At 35.4% G+C, this 22272-nt stretch overlaps 2 long non-coding RNA genes across 2 annotated transcripts in view; one reads left to right on the top strand and one right to left on the bottom strand.

Annotated features, from left to right (window-relative positions):
• The window catches only part of LOC135300007 (uncharacterized), a 105097-nt gene that overhangs the window by 55568 nt on the left and 27257 nt on the right, over nt 1-22272 (top strand). Inside the window, exons 2-3 of the long non-coding RNA XR_010361866.1 lie at nt 8637-8771; nt 9525-9694. This is a non-coding gene — a long non-coding RNA (uncharacterized LOC135300007). The remainder of the gene's footprint in view (nt 1-8636; nt 8772-9524; nt 9695-22272) is intronic.
• LOC135300008 (uncharacterized) lies at nt 8836-9639 on the bottom strand. Its single transcript, XR_010361867.1, has 3 exons — nt 9435-9639; nt 9050-9165; nt 8836-8946 (listed from the first exon to the last, which is right to left on the bottom strand). It is a non-coding gene; the product is annotated as an uncharacterized LOC135300008 (long non-coding RNA).

Below are 22272 nucleotides of genomic sequence, written 5' to 3'. Positions count from 1 at the left end.
ATTGACTGCATGAGTGGCTTCTTAGTGTGAATTTCTAAAGAACATGTTATGCAAGCAGAAATCCAAATTATCGTCATTGTTTCTGAGCATCCTGTTTCAGTGATTAGCAGGGGTTCTGTTATCTTCTGGTCTTTGATCTCAGTCAGCTGGACACACACAAAGCCAAACTGTTTGCAAAGGTTGTGAAATTGTATCTTATTTGAGTGAGATTATATTCCATGAAGGATATATTCGACTTTGTGTCAGAGGACTTAGATAACTTTTTAAAGCCTGTTTTGCATAAAAGAAGAGAATACATAAACCCACCTGTTTTCCTATTTCTGCTTCTAGGAGGGATAGCTTCAGCTGCAGCTTTATGGAAATCTCCAAGAGGACTTTAACTTTTCTTGCCTTTCCCTTTTCCTGTTACTAATCCTCTCTCCTGCATACCACCACCAGTGAAAAATGAGCTATCTCAGTGTTTGCATAGCACCATAGCGTTTGACTACTTCAGAGCTATGTTATAATGTGTGAAAGTGTGTCCATGGATCTATGTGTGGTGTATCCTACTCAATACTTTGTCCCTATATTTCGTGATCTTGATATATGAGGCCTTCCCAATAATATGATTCCACTTAGGAAATATAATCATCTTATATGATGGGAAGTGAGTGTGGCACCTAACTCATGAAAGAGCAACTACTTGTTCCTGCATTCCTGGGGAAATACATTCCTATTCCTAGAGAAACTCTGTACATGTAGGAGAGTTGAACATTAGAATAGCTGCAGAAAAATTAGAAATAGAAAGAGTCAAGGTTCCAAAAACTGACGGTTTTAGAGCAACCACCTCTTTCAATAAGTACTTTATGGTTTCCTTTGGAAATAACTTCAGGTAGAAAACTTCAGTATGTACAATGAAGTATCACTGGAACACTTTGCACTTTGCTCAGAGAACAAATCCATTCTAATGATAGTGTGTCAAGACTATCTACTTCAATCTCCAATTATTGTATCTCTTAAAGCACAACTGAAAAACTGTGTCTCAGGCTAGCTCAGAACAGATTTAAATTTTACAGATGTAGCTTTGGTGATTTTCTGTGTCTTAATTTGCCTCAGCACCAAACAATGTGTAGAGATCTGCTTTAATTTGAAAAGCTTTTGTATCTGCTCTTGTGCAATCTACTTCTGCCTCTACTAAGAGACTGAAAGTTGCCTTAAAAATAGCATTGAGAAACACCAATTAATCATTTTTATGGCATGTTTGTGTGTACAGCCTTTCCAAAACCAGCATAAATGATGACACAATGTTTTGTCTGCTCCAAATGTACATCAGGAATATTTTGCCCAGTATGTTCTCTCTTCTCAGTCTAAAACGAAGAAATAGAAAATAGTTCTCAAATTGTTATAATCTTTTGAATTTTTACTTGTCTGTATCTTTTACGGCATAACTTGTCAGTCAGTTCCAGAGTGCTTTAGTGGGGTTTTTTGGTTTGATTTCAAATATCACTGAACAATAGACACTCTTTTCCTGCATTTGTTTTTTTTTTTTCCCCCCTGTATTTGTTTCTGTTCCTACCAGTTGAAATTTAAGATGCTAATTTGAATCCTCTGCATGATTGCATGTTGCTGTTGAAAAGTCAGATTGATCTATATGGAAGCAGGATTTTCTCTATGAAACCAAGCAACAGAATGCTTGGCACCCATTTTTCCCACCACTTTTCAAGTTCCTAAATAGTAGAGAAAGCAGTTAATTGCTTTGTGCAATTCCTAGAGCAACAGCCGTAAACTGTTCAAACATGGTAAAAATAATTAAACCTGCTTCAATGGTGAATAAAGATTGAACATAGAGAGGCTTTAATGGAAATCAAGCTCCTACTGAGGTGTGCTGATTACTACATTCACATTCTTGCTTTTTTTTAGGCATACTTCAGACTTAACTGAAGACATTTTATTCGACTTTCAATCTTAAGCCATGTCATTACTATTTCACATAGTGCAGTTTGCCTAGAGCAAACTAAGGGAATGTTGTTTTTTATTAATGAAGTAGAAAAACTTAATTGAAACACTTCAAAGCCAAAAGGAAATAAAAGCAGTATAACTGCTACAGTCAGTTTTTTGTAATGATCTCAACTGTTAAGAGCAGGACTGCATGACTAAGGATTTGGTGGTTTTGAATTGTAAGTATAACCCATTTTCAGCCAAATACTTTAAACCAAAATAATGATAAAAACCTAGGCTGGCATCAAGGGAAAAAAATAAATTTGGCTGAAGATTATATAAACCAAGGCTCAAATCTTGTATTATCTTGTCCATCAAAACTATCCCTTTTTTTGTTGTTTTGGGAGGCCTTTTGGAAAGGAATTGTAGGATTTGACTCAAGGCAGCATTTTAAGTGACAGTTGACTGATATACAGAAACATGAAATTAGATGCTCTACCAGGGAATAGCTTACACAGCTAACAGAAGCACAAGAAAAATCCTAGGAGGAAAATTTAACAGATGCTTACTCCAAATTGTGATTTTTATTCTTTCCCAATCTGTAGCTTTGTATCAATAGACTTTGCTTCCTAGGGGAAACCTTGCTCCTGCAGAGCCCAGCTTACAGCCTAGATGTGGATGTGTTTAGCTGCTTATGCTCACATCGTGATGCTCTAGCTCAGAGACCATGCTTTTCTGCTTCTGCTCACTCTTTATTACCTTTGTTCAGTTTTCCTCTGCTTCTCTATTCTTTAGAAGCACCCAAACAAGCCAGTAAAGGAGTCAATTTGTACTGAAAGCACATGAACAACTAGAATGTCTCTGTTGCCCAACAGTAGCTCTCAGCATGATATTCAGTATTCAGTAAAAAATGCATCTTCATTCCACTAAAACTAGTATCAAAATTCCTAGTTGATCTGGTACTTAGTGGAAAAAAGGTATAACTCTTCTTTAGCATTTTTGTAGTGGTTTAAACAGGTCTGTTTCACACTGAGTGAAACAGACCTGTTTAAACCCAACTGAGGATATAGAATGATGCCAGTAATTTTCCAGGAGTCGTCTATGTGGTATAGTTATATTTTGACTATTCTAAAAACAGTCATACTACAAACAAGGGTAGGAGTACACACCAAAGGGTCACTTAACTGTCATTCAAGAAGGTGTTGCCGCTCTGAAACCCCCCATAAACACTTTTAATACCTTCTCTGAAAAGGAGATGTAAATAAACATCAAACACAAACCACAAGTTTCTCCTATAGAGTAGAGATGGACTTAAATACAGATGCAAGTTCTTTAGAAAATTTAGGGCCTGATATGTATTCTTCATTATAAATTGTGTTTCTTTATTAACTTAGGCCTACATGCTCTTGTTTGTGCTGTTCCTTTTTCTCCAATAAGTTTACCTATCAAGCTAGCCCTTGAGGGGAGAAAACCCTGAAAAGTAACTAACAAATATTATTTTATAATTGGAGAAGCCATTTCATTTTGTCTGGAAAATGAAATAACTGTGTTAGCTGGAATACATTAGCAGGCTTGTTTGAAGTGATGATTTTAGTGTTGCTCAACATTATGCCACCAAAAAAATTCCCTCCCCCATCACAATGTTTGCCACATAGGTATTTTTTTCCTTGAAAAGCGGCTATTATGGTTTATTATACCTAAAACCATGGAGCACTACAAAAACTCAAATGTTCTGAACTTCTGTGTACTAAAAAGCCACGTGGCATTTTTGTCAGCAGTGATTATTGCCTATGTATGCACAATACTCGCTTTCCTAAATTATGTCAACCAATCCAGCTCCTACATAAATTATTCATAAAGCTCCACTGGAGATTTAGACTACCTACCTACTGTCATTACATGTACATCTATTTCATACTTTGGTGGTTACTGTCATTCATTGCTATTAGTGTGAAATGCTATAAGCTGTGTGTAGTAAGAGTGTAGCTTCTTCTTTGTTTATGTTTATGTTACTGGTCTCACCCAAGAACTAAAAAAATTATATGATAGTTTTAGAACTTCAGCTGTTTTTCCCCTGAGCACAGCCCCTGTCAGGCCACTCAGAAGAAAAAGACCTATGCAACATCTTCTGTTCAAAGAAAATCAAAGCCATTCTAGGTCTTAAAAATATGGAAACATAGAAAAGAAAAATAAAATAAGGACTGCATTTTTGCCCTTCATCATTTGCACAATCCTTTTCAAGCTTTTAAATAATTTTATTTTTGAAGAAACTTTCTTGTTTCTTTGAGAAACCTGTTTTGTGACTTTCAGACTTTCTTTCATCTTGTCAACAGTACTTGTCAATATTAACAGTAACTGAGAAGACTTTACAAATTAAAATCATCCCTTAGCACCTATACTGACTAATATAGGCTTACAAGAACTGTTGATTACCCAGTTGCTGCAAAGAGAAAAATAGAGGCTATAAAATTCCAACATGCATTTAACAGCTGATTAGATACTGTTCTATGTTTACAGAAAAAGACAGAGAAAATCGTCAAAGAGCATGGTGAATATGTCAGGGAATTTATTCTTAATATGAAATGACAAAACAAAACAATTTGGAAATTTGAGTCTAGCTCAGAAAGCAGTATCAAAGGAGGAGAATTGAATACAACTGAAGTAAATTAGAACTGATTGCAAGGAAAAAAAATTAGACAAATGGAAGAATTTTTTAGATTGGAAATTCAGTCCAAGAGGACATCTACTGGGATGACTGAAAAAGCTTAAATTGCAGTAAGACAACTCATGTGGAATAAAATAAAAGTGAATTTAATGGTACAGGAGCTCAGGAACAGCCTTAGCTGGATTATAGAAATTATCTAGTTATAATATTTATTTTGTTAATTCCACTAAACCTTTCATTCTTTTCAGTGAGATTATTTCCCCAGAATTCTAGCATACCACGTTGTAGTGATGCATTAAAAATATAAAGGAATCAAGTGAGAAATAAAATCAGGAGGACTGGTGTTATTTTCTGTTTGAACAGCTGGTACACCTATACAAACCAAATAGCTGGAAACCTTGTGTGATAGGTAAAAGTTTTCAGGAACAGAATCATTCACATCAGATATAGAATATCTTCTTCATAAACATAAAACTAAACAGGAAGACAAATTGTTTACAATGAACATTTAAATAATCTCTGCAATTTGAGGCAAAGAGTTGGAGTAATTCAGTCCCTGTGCAATTGTCAGCACTGTTGAGTAACTAATTTAAATGGTTGGCCCACAACAAAGGAATTTTGGTTCTTGCAAAGCTTTGAAACACAAGTTTAATCAGTTTAACTAACACTGAAGTCTTTATTTGTACAATTACTTGCTGTCTGACGCAGAATATTGAGAGCAACAGAGACAGTCTATAGGAAATTAAAGACACATTGAGAGTTACAAAGGCATATTGTCCAAATTTAGTCTGCAGTGCCCAGCGCTGCCTTTGCCAGAGCACAATCAAGTGGAGCAGCTCACATTTTAATTAGATTAACTTTTTAATTTGCAGAACATGGCCATAATTAATTAACTCAAGAGTTGCCTTATCAGGTACAGTTCTAGATGCAATGTTTCAACTGAGACATTGTATTTGATTTTGTTTGTCTTGGGACATAATAAAATATCCGTCTTCACTTACTGATGAAACAAACATTATACTCAATATTTTAGGAAATATTGATTTCACAGAAGAGACCTAGAAAATTAGCTCCTTTTGATTACATTATTTCAAATATATTATGTCATACTACAGCAAATCTAATTCAGCACTGTAGATATTCATCTAAATATCCAGAGCTCTTGATATTTCCTATCAAATAATTTATTAAACATATGTAGTTTTGGCAACAGAAATGAAATATTTACTTCAGAGAGTTCTTTTAGTCACGAATTTCAGCATGTTCCTGACAGTACTGAAACAAAAAAATTTGATTCATCTTCTCATTCACAGTGAACAAGGGCTTACCTTTGAGCTTATGCAGCTGTGATAACAGCAGTGATGTACTTGCTGCATGTAGCATAGAGTAATAACATCTTCACCAGGAGGGGAAGAATTGATATGGGATCTACCCCAGATGTTTTTATCTTCCTTTTTCGTTAAAGTCAGCAGAACAAATTGCATGAAGGGCTGACTCACTCCACTCTAAACCTCGCCCTGTTAACTTAAAACTCTGAAGTAATGTAATTCTAATAACTTAAAAGTTTGTGTTCGTTGTGTCGGATTTGTGTAGAAGCACATGAGAAGCTCTCACACTTTTTGCATTGCCTGAGAACTGATAAAAAAAGTAATGGTATGAAATATCATGTAGTGCAATAACATGTAATTTAATATTATGTGACTCTGCTTTTCAGGGTGTGTGAATGAGTCTCCTTCCCAAACACTTAACCAGAATCATTAAAGAGTTGAATCATGTGAGAAGAGAGCATTTTACAACTAGCAAATGCTATTTGAAAGTAATGGTATTTAAAAAGTTTTCCTCCTGTGCAAAGTTAGAGATGAAATTCTCTGAAAACTATTACTGACCAACTGCTCGTTGTAAAATCTTAACATAGTCATTTTGAGGTTATGGGGTAAAAAAAATGGAGATAAGTTTTAAATAAAAACATAACATTTTTTCTGTCCAATCAGGGTGATTACTGGTAGGGGATTTGTCATGGATATGAGTGCTAAAGGGTAAATTAATTTAGGGCTTCATCACTAGAAAAGATGGAGAAATACCTTGCAGAAATAAAACAGTAAATTTCCATGGAGAGCCTTTCAAATTCTTTATAAAAATGACCCATTGAGAAACTACTGTGCTACTTCATCATCATCTATGAGACAAGAAAATTATGTTGCCATCAAATGCTTGCAGTAGAATAAAGCAATTTTAATAAAGAATTATGTAACAGAATCAATGCCTCCAGCTTTAAAAGTAATTACTGGATTTTCTTTATATCTTACCCTGAAATTTCTTTTTTTGTGACATTCTTTTTTTTTCTTTTATATTACTTCCGAAATATTGCAGTTTATAATGCAGCATAATTAACTAGACAACACAAATTTAAAATACTGTCCTAATTTTCTAGTCAACCCAGTGATAATTATGAAACACTTGTTGTGCAGTGTGTTAACACTTTGTAGCCATGTTTCCATACTCAAAATATTACTTATATCCCTGCTTTGTCATAGGTACAGTCACCCTCTAACTTCAGACTGCACAAAAACCTGAATGGTATAAATGATTGTTCCAGATAGTCTAGGCTATGATACTTTTGAGAAATAGACACATGAAAAATCGTCTTACAGAAAAGCTGCTATGTTTGCATAAAGATAACACCAAAATATATGTGAATAACTGATTTTAAAAATAAAAGAGGGAACTAAGGTTCAAATAAAAACTATAGACATTTTGTTTTCAAATTGTGTCACCAATAGTGCATTTTTTTGTTATTTTCCTCAATGGAATCCTTTCTATTCCATGGAATTATTTTACAAATAATTTGAACAAGCTGAAAACTGCATGCTTCACTAATTGTTTTTCTAGAGGACTAGTTTTTGTGTCAGTCAAAGAAGACTTTAGAGCTCAGTCTTTCCTCTAAGCCTGAGTTGAAACACTGCTTTTAGTTTGTTTTTTTTTCTTCACAGTTTTGAGTGCTGTCTCTGTTACTCTTTCACAATTCAATGTAGAACCTCCTACAAGCATAGATATACTCTCATTGGATATTAACAATTCATCTCTTCCAGAATGCATATTTGAACTAAATAGATGTGTGTTTGGTTCTGAACTCAGAGAGTTTCAGAATTAGGCACATTTTTCTTTAGACAGTCTCAGAACAAAAAGTCAGACAAAACACAGCCCCTACATACATGCATACATACATACATACACACATACATGCGTACATACATTTTTTCTATCAGTTTTCTCTGTGAGTAGTTTATTCCCCTAAGGAATTTCCACTTAATCTTCTTCTTTCTTCCTGGATGTAAGAAATATTAAGAACCCTCCTTTTTACAGCCCTGGTTTATCTTCTTGCCTCTCTGAAATGACTGATGAACAACTCATAGCACTGCAAACACTTTTAGTTGCTCTAAGTTCTTTGGTAGAAAGTCTTCCACTTTTAAAGACTTACTCCCTCATACAGACACAGATTTTTCTGGTTTCTGACTTTGCTGTTCAGATATATTCTGGTGTTACAATTTTACCTCTTCCACCCACCTCCATATTGATGATTTGTTCAGCTGTAACATTGCCTACGTCTCTAGAGTGCTCTGTTTTCCCAATGAAAATTTTGCACAAATTAGAAGTGAAACAGTGACTCGCCATAAAGACAAGATTGTAAGATATATTAAAATAGATAGAAGAGTAGAAGACATATTCCATAGCCCAGAAGCAACAACTGAGAAATAATTAGATCTAAGTAACAGCTTATCAAGTTCTTTCAAGAACAGCAACAGTTTTAACACCAGTTGATTCACACACTTATTTACAAAGTGCTCCTACTTATGCTACAGGTAGTTACTGCCCTGTATTTACCATAGGTGTGCTTAGATCTACCAAGCAACCTTTCTAACACAAGGATGAATGATCTGTGGGACTCCAAAAGAAGAATCTCTGGAAATCTGTACAACTTGGAAATCCTACCCTATATAGAACTAAGTATGAGGGAGCTATCTTTCCCCCCCCCCCCCCCCCTTTTATTTTGCAGATGGACTGGATGTACCTTATCAGTGTGATTTACAGTCTTCTAGAGAAGCTTGGGGAAGTATGAAACACAGATGCAGCTCTCACTGGCCAACTAGACAGTAAATAGAAGAATGATATTTTGCCTACCATCATTCAGGTATGCCTGTCTCCATGCAGACAAAAGAATTCCTACACCTCTTTCTGTGGACTCAGCTATGTCCTTGAAGTATACTGTCTGACTTGTTACATCTGGGGTAATGGCTTTCTCCTCCATCTGTGAACTCAGTTCAGGAGCTCTTTCTTTGATTCTGTAATTCTTGGAGATCACATACCTGTTACAGAGTAATAAGTTCTAGAGGCAATAAAGAAATTAAAGCAGACAGCAGTGAAAGACTTCAGGAGTGGGATCAGAGTAAAGATTGCAAAGTCATGTACCTTCTAAGCGTTGTCCTATAATTGACAATGTTGCTCTTATTTTGTAGAAAAAGAAAGATGTTAGGACAGAGGTGCTGACAGGAGTTTGTAGGAACAATCAATTTCTCATAGAAGACCTGAAGTGAAGAAATAACTTTTAATTCCTAATAAATTTAACAGACAGGGGAGACTTTAGTAATATCTAAGGTATTAGTCTTCTTTGCCCAGCAGTAAATCCATGTTCTGCCTTTTTCTGGCACAGAGTTAATTTTCTCAGAGTATCTGATATGGGGCTAGGTTTTGATCTGCTGCTGGAAACAGTGTAGATAAAACAAGGAAGTTTGTATTGCTGCTGAGCAGCACTTGCACAGAGTCAAAGATTTTTCGGTTTCTCACCCTCCGTCACCAAGGAGGAGACTGGGGATGTCCAAGACACTGGGAGGGAGAAGAGCTGGGACAGCTAACCCTAACTGACCAAAGGGATATTCCGTAACAGGTGACATCATGGACAGTATATACAGCTGGGGAAGAAGGAAGTGGGGGACAACTGGAGAGATGGCTTTTTTCTTCCCAGGCCTTTACACGTGATGGAGACCTGCTCTCCCAGAGATGGCTGAACACTTGCCCATGGGAACGACAAAACATGTGGACTAATTACCATTACAGGTGAGGGAATTTTTTAACCAATATAGTAACTGAGCTGTGTAGCCAATGAACGTTACTTACTGTGTTTGTTACGATGTATAAACAGTGAAAGGTTTTGAACAACCCACCCAAGGAGAGCCACTGGATCCAAAGGTGTGTGTATTGTACTTGCTTGATCTATCTCTCTACCTCACCTTTATTGTTAAATAAATCCCTATTATTGACTTCAGCTGATGGTCTATTTTGTACCATAATTTGAGCAAGGGCACCTCTCACCAATTGGATCTTAACAAAAGGACATATCTAAAGGATAGCAAAAAACATAGAAGTCAATGTTTGTATGGCTCTTTCCATAAAAAGCTCTCAAAATTATTCTGAAGACTTTAATATTGTCTAGTTTTATTTAAAAACAGGAAAGTTCATTTTCAGTTCATCCTTGACTTGACCAGTGATGAAGACCACACTCCTCTTTAGTTTGTGTATTTCTTTTGTCTAGGCCAGAATGAACATGTCACGTTATAAATATTTTAGAAACTTTGTTTTCTGACCCTGATGGCCTACAGTTATTCTTAGTTTTGAGGGGATCACTTGATGTAGCAAACAGATCCTTATCATTCACATGACTTTTATTATATGACCCATATCACAAAAATAATTTCGCATACTAAAAACTTCAATGAGACATCAAACCACACTTAGAGGCAGGAAAGAATACTAAAGCATAAGGTATTTATGTCTAGGTAAGACATAATGATATACAAGTCTCAAACCAAAAAACCCCAACTACATGTTTAGAAAAGCTGTGGTGTTTAAAAGTAGAAAACATATATACTGAAAACTGTCAGTACTGCTTTATCCAGTGAAGTAGCAGGTGTTATTCTGTTTAAAAAGAAAAAAAAAAAAAAAAAGATGAATCTGTGGAGCAGTAATGAAATTATTCCTCCTCTTTTGAGACCTTCCCTAGATCTTTAATTGTTAAATCAGTCCTTGTTGTATCATATAGTGGAATTCCATTAGATCCTTAAGAGTACTTCCTCTTCCAATGATGTGAAACCACTGGAAGATAATTTCTCCACCAAGGTCAGGGAAGTTGTACAATCAGCAAAATCAGAAGGCACCCACCCAAAAATATCAATTCCTCCCTCCTCAATACTTCTTTTAAATTCCTATAATTTGCTTCTTGCTTGTTTTCTGAAAGGGGGTATTTGATCCAAGAATTGTCATCCCACTGTCGCTACCACTACCATCACACAAGCCTCTGTCATCAGTAAATATGACCAGTAACCACAGGTTGGGGATGGCTAGAAACACCTCACAGAGTGGGAAATATGGTCTTTACCCTGTATGATTTTGGTAAAAGATGTAACTGACATTTTCACAACAGAAAATGGTCATAGCTCCATAGATCCAAACTATATTCCACGCTGTAGTTTGGATAGTGCCTGAAGATAAAACCAATAAAAAGAAATCAATGCTACCTGCAACTTAATTTTCACTAAGGCAGAATACATTGATGCAGTTTAACAGAAAGTATGGGGTTCTTTTCCTTTTCTGTATCTCACAAAATTGTTGTGATAACATCTATCTCACATTTTTTAGTGATCAAGATTCACATAAACTCTCAGGGATCCCATAGATTTTCAGTGTAGCAATATGTTCTAATAGTTTTCTAAATTATTATGTATTATATTCAAGATTACTCAAGAAATTTTTAAACTCTTAATGTAAATTCACTAAATGTTGAGAATTCAGCAGAATAATACCTTTTGGAACTTGAAGAAAAAATTAAGCACTGCATGAATTTCATATTTTATTAGCAGTAAATTAAACAAATTTTAGACTCCTGCTCTCCCAGCTAACAGCAATCTCACATTGGTACGCACCTAAGATGGTCATACCCATGTGTGTCTTTTTTTAGTAAAATGATCCTTGTAATTGTCTTCTCTTTTGGAAAAAGACACTTTAAGAAGGTTTTTAAAACTCAGAGATACAGGTCTAGGGTCATAAATAATTTTTTTAATGGAATTTTAGTGAACTGATTAATTGCTTGGTTGTTTGTTTGTTTTTATTAGCTTTCACTGTTCTGCATAAAAGTTAGACTTTTCATGGGTGTTTCCCTTCTCCAAAAAGATTTGATCCAATCCCTAATTTTGACCCAATCCCTAATCACAAAGGCAGAAGAATTCATATTTCCTCATTCTTCTCAGACTTAGGCTCATTCTGGAGCTGCATATTCAGGCCAAGTGTGTGAGGTACAAATAGCTTTCAATAGTGATCCTCCTCTGAGGTAAATCTCGAGTCTCCACGCTTATAACAAGAGCTGTATAATTAAGATTTAAGTGTTTTCCTAGTGTATCTTTATCAAATATCAGGAGCTATTTTATCTTGTAATTTCTGGGTAGGATTTATAATGGTTACAATACAGACTAATAGTAACAAAAAATGGAGTGGTAGTTGAGATAGGGCTCTGAAATATATCCCCAACACAGCATTGTAGACTAATTGTCATCAGTATTTATTTATTCTGCCCACATTTTTGTTGGCATTAGTGACATTGCTTAGAAATTCAATATTTCCTTTCATTGATACTTAATTGTTGGGAATAAATTTCTTAGAACAGTAGTCTGAAACATCATGACAATATCTAAGTGATTTCTTATATTGGGAATTACAGCAGATAAAACATCTGGACAACTATTTATCAGTGTGAATTTTATTTCAAGGCCCTATCTGCACTGTGTTTTATGACTTCTGTTTTGATAGCATAGACAGTGCTGATTTTATGACGTTGAAATAAGTGGATTTTCTTTCAGTGGGGTAGAAGGTATGCCAACATACACTTTTTCTTCTCAAAAAAGAAAATTCTAACTTTCTTAATAGAAAGTTCCTCGCAGACCCTTAACAGAGAAAATGCTATGGTATTTTACACTTTGTGCAGGTTACATATCACATAGATGTTCTTTAATCCAAGGCCAATCCTTGTTGGAGGATGTCAGTATGTAACTGAGGTTGTAAATCCCATCTATTTTCCTGCCACAGTTAGTGCAGTACATTGATATGCTTAATACACTCACAAATCCTAAATCATACACAACCACTGTTGGTTTGGTGTTGGACTGAGTTAAACAGAAACATTTCATAATATCTTCGATTTTGTCAATTTTCCTGCAGGCATAAAAACTTGAATTCAAAGATAATTAATTAATGTGCTCTTGTGTTATAGAATAATAATTAATGGATCTACTTTCTATTACATATTTCAGCTCATGAGCACATCTAGAAGACCAAATCAACAGATGCTTAAATGTTGATGCCTTGCTAATAATAAAAACAAATTAAAATTTCTCATTTACTTAACTAAAGGCACAAAGCCTCAAGAAATCCAACTGTTTGAAATTTTTGGCTGTGTATCATATACTTAACACCCGGATGAATGAATTCACATCCCTTGAATGTGAATTCATGTCCCTCAGCTGTCTAGACCAATGGCCATCTGTTAGCACGACAGGACACGCTCACTAGGTTGGGCCATTGTTTGGGGACAGATATGTTAAGAAGAGGCTGGTTTAGACGTGTAGCCTGTAAAATACTTTAAATATCTTCCTTATGCACAAAGACCTTAGAGTTGAAAGGCATCATTCACTAAATCACGTCCTTTAAACCTACATGCCAGAGAAAGAAAATATGTTCAGAAGCAGATGTAAGGAATCTGAATGAGCAGCTGTGGCTATTAGTAGCCTCAACCAGCTTGAAGGTTAGGAAACCAAAAAGTCCAAAGTAGGTTATAAGCATAACTTGGAATGTCCTCTCTACAGCAGCCCGTAGTGCCAGAGAAACTAAATGAATTACACAGAAATGTTTCTCTTTGAATGCAATGGAAACAAATAACATTGCCATTGTTACCAAGCACTGCTGAAATAGTTTTGGTTGCCTGCAGTGTCTGAAGTTGAGCACCTTGCCCAGAGAAAGGTGAATCCAGGGAGACGCAGCTGTAGAGAAGGGTCACCATAAGCTTTGGTAGAGGCATCTAGAATCTATTGTTGTGTGTATAATCCCACTTCCAGCTTGTGCCTTTTCGTTTTCGTTTTCTGTTTTCTGTGTAAAAATGTTTTGAGGGTCCCAAAAAGTCTTTAAACCTAACAATTTCTCTAAGTATGCATTTAGCCACCATATATTCAATATAAAAATGCAATTTTCTGTCAAAAAAGGGAGCTTGTTTTTAACATTCTGCACATGAGCAACAAGTGAATCAACTGATACCTGACAACAGCATTATGAGAGTGTCATTGTGCCACTATAGGCTGTGAAGGCAAATGAACAGGAATGACACAAAAATATTTTTAAATGTTTGAAGAAGTTAAATTTTTACTACAGTGGCAGCCAGGCACCATTATTTTTCAGTAAACTCTACTAAAATTTGAACTGTAATTATCCTCAGGATTTTGAATCCCACGAAACTTGCATTTGTTAGCTGTTGAAGTTGTTCTTCTACTTCTATTTAAATTCTTCTATGAAGTGATATCTCCTACAGAGTAAGACTGTTCATTTGATCTTTAGAAACCTTTGGCTTTTTATTCAATATGTAATTTTAAGCCTTTCCAAGCTGAAACATACATTATATGCGACATAATTTAAAGGCTTCTGTTGGGTACAGACAATGCACTTGCTTTAACATTTTGGGGCTGATCAGTCCTTGAGTACTAGTTCTTATTATTTCCAGTGTTGTATCTTAGACCTTGCCAGTCTGATGACTCAAAGTGCCAGCATTAATTTATTGGTAGACTGTGTGGGATGTAAAGTTACTTTACAGGATTTGTGCCTTATTAACATAATAATTTCATAAGCTGAAACCCACAGATCTCTTACTGTGCATGGGCTATAGAGCACTCTGCAAATACACAGAACACAAATATGATATTAAATTATGTATAGGAGCTCGAGAAATATAAAGACAGTTGTGTTAAAACATAATAAGAATTGCTGCTTAGCAATTCTTAGCTACTTTAATGAAAACATTATAGTTTGGTTTATTTAAAACAAGATTTTTTTGTTTTGCTTGAATTGGGATCACTGAGTTTTAATTTGAAGCTATTGCTAAATGCAAATCATGCTATCAGTAATTCTCTTGGCTCCTGTATATTGACTGGTTTTGAGACTACTTTGCCTTGTATTTTAAATTATGTCTGTGCATAATTAGTTTTGAAATTAAATAAAGCATTTCTTTACTTTTCACAAAAAATGGGCAAGTGGGCACACAACTCTCATCTATAAACACTGTTAGTTTTGATCAATCAGCATTTCAGAACAGAGCAGCAAAGTAGCTAGCTCAAGCCACTATACATTGCAGGTCTTACACTGACACACATGTATCTGGTCAGGAGGGGTAAGAATAATAATCAGGATTTTCCAAAGGAACACTAAACCACGGAAGGAGACTGCAGCCTAGTTCAGTCATCAGTTTCAAATTGGAGTTTTGCTCCTGTTCTGACACTGCGGGTTACAGGGCTGTGTGGAGCCACTTGAGCTAATCAGAGAGTAGCACCTTCCTGCAATAATGCATCCTGTGGGTAACATAAGCAGCACTCTGCTCTGTGATGCTGCAGTCAAAATTGTCAGACGTAGCTCTGTCCTTTCAGGTGCCTGGGGGTGTCACGACGTGACATGGAAACATATCCTTGTTACTCTGTTTGCACTTCCAATAATTCTCAGCTGTCTTTTTTTCTTCCTAGCAGCTTTTTAGACTGAGGCAATACTTGCAACCTTCTGCTTGATTTTTTTTTCCTGCAAAATTATTCTATAGCTGTAAGTTTTCAACGTGCTCCTGCTTCTTGATGTTCCTTTTTTTTTTTTTTTAAACCAATATTTTTTCCTGTAATTCTCTTGTGCCAAAGATAAGGAGATTTTTTTAATGCAATGTGGTGGTGAATCAGAAGTCTTCCAGATATCTTTTGAAAACAGTTTTGATATTTTCTCTTATATAAATGCAATATAATGCTTTGGTCCATGAACCTGACCATATTTTGGTTTAGCTTGACCATTTTTCACCTACTGAAAATTGCGGCTGTTTATTTATATTTATTCCCCTGGTTTTAGTGCAATTTTCAGGGAAGTTTAGACTCATGGACTGTCAGAGGTATGGGAACTGGTGGATAAAATCTAGAATTCCATCACTATGAAGATATTCATAAAGAAAAATTCTTTTTCCTTATATAACTGTCTATGTAACTAAAATTCCATTACTAGATATTTTTAAAGGGAATGGCCCTGAAAAAATTTGAGGAGCAGAAGACAGAAAACAGTGAGCAGAGAAATGTTAAAACTATTGATAATGAATGCCTAAAGCAGAAAAAACTTTGAAAGTTTCTATCTCATATTTTTGTTGCTGTAGCTGTCCCTCAGAATAGCTGATCTCATAGATAACTTATCAACTCTTATCAGGTTGCTCTGTTTGTTTCCTAGCATTGTAAGTTATGCATACAGATGTGCAGTCTCATGGTCTGCTCTAATCAGTGAGGAGTAGCAGTGCTTGATTATGCAGGATATTGTTCCACAAAAGCTGCTTTTTCTATTGCTAAAATAGAATCTGAACTTACACACAATGCACACCTGTTTATCCCAGACTATCAAGCTAACTAAAGTAATTTTGGCCAACTCCCACAAGACATTAAAGAGTGCCAAAAAAGATTAAGCTGGCCAGAAGAATCAGCTGGAGAAAGGTTGATGATCAAAAAAGCAACAATCTAAATGCCTTTTCTGTACACCAAACAGCTTCTCTCATCTTTCAGTCTCAGTGTGAGAAAAGGAATCACTGAAAGTCAGAGAAGTTGAAGAGAAGCCTTTGTATGGATTGGTTTGTCTGTTTTTGGCCTCTCTAGCCTGCAGTGCCCCCGTCACTTTTTCTCAACACACTATTTTGTTAGTTCATACGATTCATACAAATAGGAAATTTCTGGTCTCCTTTCAGCAAAGGGAAAAAAATCTTGTGATTTCAGTGAGGGTTAATTGGGCAAGCTTTGGTCCATTTCCCTGCACTTCTTGTCACCCCATTCACTTTTATTGTTTTACTTGGTTTCAGAATTTTCCCTTTTTATTTGAGGATTTTTTATAAAATTCTTCTCCTCTCTTTTTATGTACCTTTCTTCCCTGATTTTGTGATTTTACTTGCAGTAATTTTTTCAAGTTTTCTCCTTTTCACTTCTCATTTCATCTCACTCTCTTTGTTTCTAATCATTCCATTTCCAAATTTTCTGGGTTTTTCCAATTGCACTTTATTTGATGATATTTCCTTTCCAGAGCATTTGTTTGACTTTGTTCTCTGATTTCAAGACTTCATTCCTGTTCCTCAAAAGGAATCCACGTTTCTGACATTACTTTCAATACCTTGATTGTATTTTAAACGGCTGCTGTTTGTGCTAATTTCCAAGTTGTTTGGAGAAGGTGTGAAGTTGATGAAATCTTCGAAAGATTTCAGTTTTCAGTCTTCATCTGTTCTTCTTATATTTCTATGCTTGAAATTCTACTGTTTTCCTAATAATTATCTATTTTTATAGTATTTTAAAAGTTTTTGCATGCAGTTTTATTTTTTTATCCCCTACAAGGGATAAACAGTGGGATTCCCTTGTGAAGAAAGCTAACTTTACTTCAAAATATAGTATCTTGCTATTTTCCTACCACTGGCTTTTTTCTTCATCTCTTCTCTTTTGTAATTTTTACCATGCATCTGAAATTATCACTGATGTGTGAGATAACAATTTCTCAGCAGAGCATACACAGATTCATTCCCTAAATTTCTGTGGAGCTTTTTAGGTTACTTTTATCAGCTCTAAAGTTTTGTTAAGTTACTAGCATTTATCTTATTCACTTGCCTTCACATTATCTTAATCACTTGCCTCATGGTATGAGGCCCACAACTGAATATCTCTGACATTAATCGTGAAACTTTTGATTGCTTAATATTGGCATTATGTAACATGTCAAGGAACAATGGAAAAGAATAATAATTTGCCTCTGGTATGAACTTTCTGCTAATGTTTTAAATCCACCAGTAGGTGCTGTTAGATTTATCCCTAGTACTGATTTAAAAAAAAACAAACACAATAACAAGAAAATTCATTTAAGGATGGCTCTGCATGAGATGACATCCACTGCTGATTCTTCTTGCTTTTCTTTCTTAGCAGACCTTATACAGATTGATATCACACAGCTGGCACCCTGCAAGATTAGGAATAGATTTTAAATGGAAGATAATTTAAGACAGCAAAAATAAATGAAACATGGGACAAAACATTATAAAAGCCATGGAGTAATGCTACCATCAGAAAAACTGGAAATAAACTAACAATGATAATACTTTGAACTCTTGAGAAGACTTTCAGCCATGACAGTAAGAAAGCTTTAGGAAAGGTGTAGAATAACTTTCAAATTATAGAGGAGGAGATCTCCAAGAGTAACAGTCAAAATGTTCCTGTATCCAAAGATTATTACACCATTTATACTGGTAATTTAGTGTTAATTTAGAGAATTTTTAAAAGAATTAATAGTCCAAATTATCTGGTGAATACAGAAAAAGCTCATTAATATTACAATTAAAATTGTTATATAAAATAATCTTCTTAATGCCATTCCTTCTTCTCTGGGGAATTGTACAGGAAAACACATCTTATAATTTACAAGGGGATTAGATTCTCCTGTAATTCTGAGAGACTGGACTCACTAACCCATGAGCAACCTCAACTTCATACTCTTAAATACTTAACATATATGCACAGAAGTGGGCTATGCATATTTACAGATGAAGTGTTAGAAACATTGGAAGAGTTAGAATGACTGACTCCATTATCATCAGTTCACTAAATGAAATCTAATAATTATACACATAAGTGAAATTTATTTTTTTTAAATGCCCCTGGTCATAAATAATTTTTATAATATTAAATAAACACCTTTGACCAAAACATTGCCATTAGGATGTTTTTCTTGAAGTCAAAGATTTTGATGGAGGGTTATTATGTTTTTTATGGGAGTTTTCTTTTAAGGCCACCTAGACTGAGGGTTCTGTTTCCAGGAGTGATTACATATTTTTGTTCTGCATTTGCATAGATATTAATTGGAAAGGTTGCAAATCTTCAAGTTAGAAATCTTAAAAAGGAATTAATTTGCAGAATGGAGACTCAATTCTGAGTTCAGAGAAAGTTTCCATCAGCGTTTCATTACCTCTTTTCCCAGGCATGTAATTTTCACGATGCCATGATGGCCTGCTTGTGAAAAGCAGCATGGAAGGCACTTTGGGTGAAACTGCTCAGATATCTCACAGTCACTGAGCACACCCATCAGAGATGTACCTGCAACCTCTCCCACACGCTGAACAGCATGGCATGTTGAATCTGTAATTGAGTAAACACAACATCATCCTTCATCCTAAGTATGTGATTTGATATTACATTGTTTTACTATAAACCTTGTAGCAAAATTTACATTAATTCAACTGAATGCAATTCTATATTTTAAAAGGTATCTATTTCCACATGACTACAAAAATTCTCTATGCATCCCCCATCCCTCCCAAAATTCATTGGTCCAGAAGAATTTTGTATGTTTTGTCACACAATCAAAGCTCTCTGCTTTGAAGCAGATGTGATATAAATTCACATTCTTGAGATACTGCATTAGACATGTGAAATTATTGCTCCTCAGCTCAATGTTCCTTGAACTTTTTTTCTTTTCCTCATGCACTATCAGATTTCTCTGAGCAAAGAAGTGAAGGCATAGGAACTTAAGCTCCTATAAGTCTGGTGCTTGGCAAACAATTCCTTGAGAAATGTAGGAGCTACCCAAATTTTGGCTGAAAATGAATTCCAATTTTTTTTTCTCTCTCAGAACTTTTGATAAGGAGGACCTCTAGAAACAAGGTATCAACTGATTTATCTTGGGGACTTGGGATACACTTGCACTGCATGATTCTGTAGAATCTCTATTAACTCAAAGGACTGATTGCTGCAAACTGTAGTGTGCAAAGTCTAGAGGAAACTGAATAGAGAACTTGAGTACTTTTTCCTTAGAGAGTGTGCAGAACTTCAAAACAAGACAGCTTAACATTTAGCGTGATTTGAGGAAGTAGGGTCAGATAATTGCTTATTTTGTCTTATGATACCTGGAAGTAGAGGACAACTGAAAAATTCTGGGTATATTCAAAGAGAATGAATTAAGAAGAATGCAAATAATCCAATAAAATCTTTCAGTCCCATAAAAAAATGCAGCCACAGATCCTTTCATGCTAGCTGCAGAGTGTGTGCTCAAGGTAATACTGAACTCTTGGCAGCTGCTGAAAAAAATTGCATTTAGTTTTATGCAATGCATCTTCTATCCTTCCCTCAAGATTTTAAAAAAAGTCCAAAACTTTAATACACAGAGAAGTGGCAAAACAAAGTTGATAGCAATTATTTTAGTTTAAAATAATTCTGTTTCATTTATTATGATAGCAGAGTCCATTTTACATAACATGTTTTCGTGGGGATTAGTGGATGCTAAAGTGTGTTAAGTTGCAGTTTTTACTCGGCCTGAAGGGCAAAGCAGATTTTACTGTTTGGCAGTTATTTAAGCAGTTACAAGTGTTTATGTTTTATTTAGAAACCCTCAGTTATTGTTTTTATTTGGAGAAGAAAAGGATAAGTATTTGGAGCATGTATAATTTCATCTTCAGTTAGTAGTCTCCAGAAGAAAGAAAAATCTTAAAATTGCCATTTCACTATGAAAAGAAGTCCCTAAAAAAAAAAACTTATATCTGTAATTGACAGTCTTCAGTAACAACACATGGCCAGACTAGCCTGTGAAACCTTAGAGTCAGTGAATCTCTTCAAGATCTTGCCCTGGTAACAATCACGTGGACAAAAACATGGATTGTAGCCTGGAGATACATAAAATACCTTAAGTAAAAAAGATATTGTTTATGATACAGTTTGAAATAAGCATTTGTGCTAAGAAAGATCATTCCATCTTAGTAAAAAGGCAATTTTACTATCAAATTTTTCTGAGCCCATAATTTTCTTCTGCTGCCTGAAAGATGCTCGGGACCATCCAGTCAGATCACAGAGGGATTATTTCTGCTTTGTACCAGGTCAATGGATTTTACGAGTGTTCAACATCTCAGGGGGGAAAGCATCTCTTGTGTTATTCCTGAAGGTATTGTCTAGTACAGCACTTCAGATGAGTGCTCTGGTGCATGCTGACAATCCTTCATGAAACAATTTGCCCACGTTGTCTCTTTGCTGGTACACCATCTCAGTTTCAGTCCATTACATTTGTTTAGCAATTAGTTCCTCTATTATAGACCTTTTTTTTTTCCATTTCAGGGGTTAGCTAGCTCCCTTCAGCCTTATCTCAAAGATGGAAAAAACCTTGAGAAAAGAAAGGCAAATTAGATGCTATGAGGGATGGTACTGGCTATGTTTGAAAACATCAAAAAGCTACAAAGGAATAGAAAGGGCTGAAGTGGCAGAAAATGAAACTCCCTTTCTAGGAGATTCCTTTTTCTTTGCTAAGAGATACATGTCTATAGATATAGATGCTTATGGTTTACTGGCTCTTAGTAATTTCTTTGTGGTGATCTGAATCCTTTGACTATTTCTGATACAGTTTTTGACTGTTATTATTGTCTTTCATGAACAGTCAAAAATTACAATGTATTCCTAACATAATTTGTATTCCAGTGGTCAATTTTTAAACTTTCACATTTATTTAGAGGCAATAATTTATGTAAATACATTTACCATATTTTACATAGTTTTTCTGAAGTCTGTTTGCTATGTTTTAGCATATTTTTAAACTACAATCTAATCATAATGAATATTTCTCCAGCTTAGAAGTGAAAATTATGGCTTCAAACAAAAATTTGTATTTCTAAAACAAAAACCCACTGTTGTCATAAATTATTCCTGTGAATTATAATGACTGTGAGGTCATAAAATGAAAAGCTGTTACTTTTGGTAATGGCCTTGAGGAGTGGAATGCTCAAAGCAGAAATTGCAGACAATGTATGGCACTTGGTTCTTCTCTTGTTGATCTGCTTCTCACACTTTTTTAGAGTTCTTAGGTCTTCACTCACGAGCGAACTTCATCAAAACTATGCCCAGACTTTTAAGCAAAACAGTGAGTTAATTACTTCAAAACTGGTACAAAGGTCAGCTCTTGACACAGTTTCAGTGTTAATGCAAAATTGCAGCAGTAAAGGCAGTATAAAGCAACGGTGGTTAACTATCCTAACTAAGCAAAGTTAGGTTCTAAGTGTGGCACAGATCAGATGATTACCATGACTGTATTCTTCACGTACTGGTAAACTGACAAATTATGAGGTGAAAACCAAACAAGATAAAATTAATTACTGCAAAATGGCTCATTATAGCATCTGCTCAGATCTCTGGTATAATGCAGCCATATGCAGCCACATAAGCATTCCAAATATGCCTGTGTTACCTATGCAGACTCTGGTTCAGTGCAGCACCGAGCCACGTTCTGTACAAAGAGGGGAGAGCAGAGATCAGCGTGTCTCTGCAAGGGCAGGGCACTCGGCGGCTGCCACAAGCATGCCTATGCATGAGACAAGG

This window comes from Passer domesticus, chromosome 4 (assembly GCF_036417665.1).
Source record: "Passer domesticus isolate bPasDom1 chromosome 4, bPasDom1.hap1, whole genome shotgun sequence".
In the NCBI taxonomy this organism is placed as follows: Eukaryota; Metazoa; Chordata; class Aves; order Passeriformes; family Passeridae; genus Passer; species Passer domesticus.
Note: the sequence above shows the minus strand (reverse complement) of the source record. Positions and strands in the feature narration are given on the sequence as shown.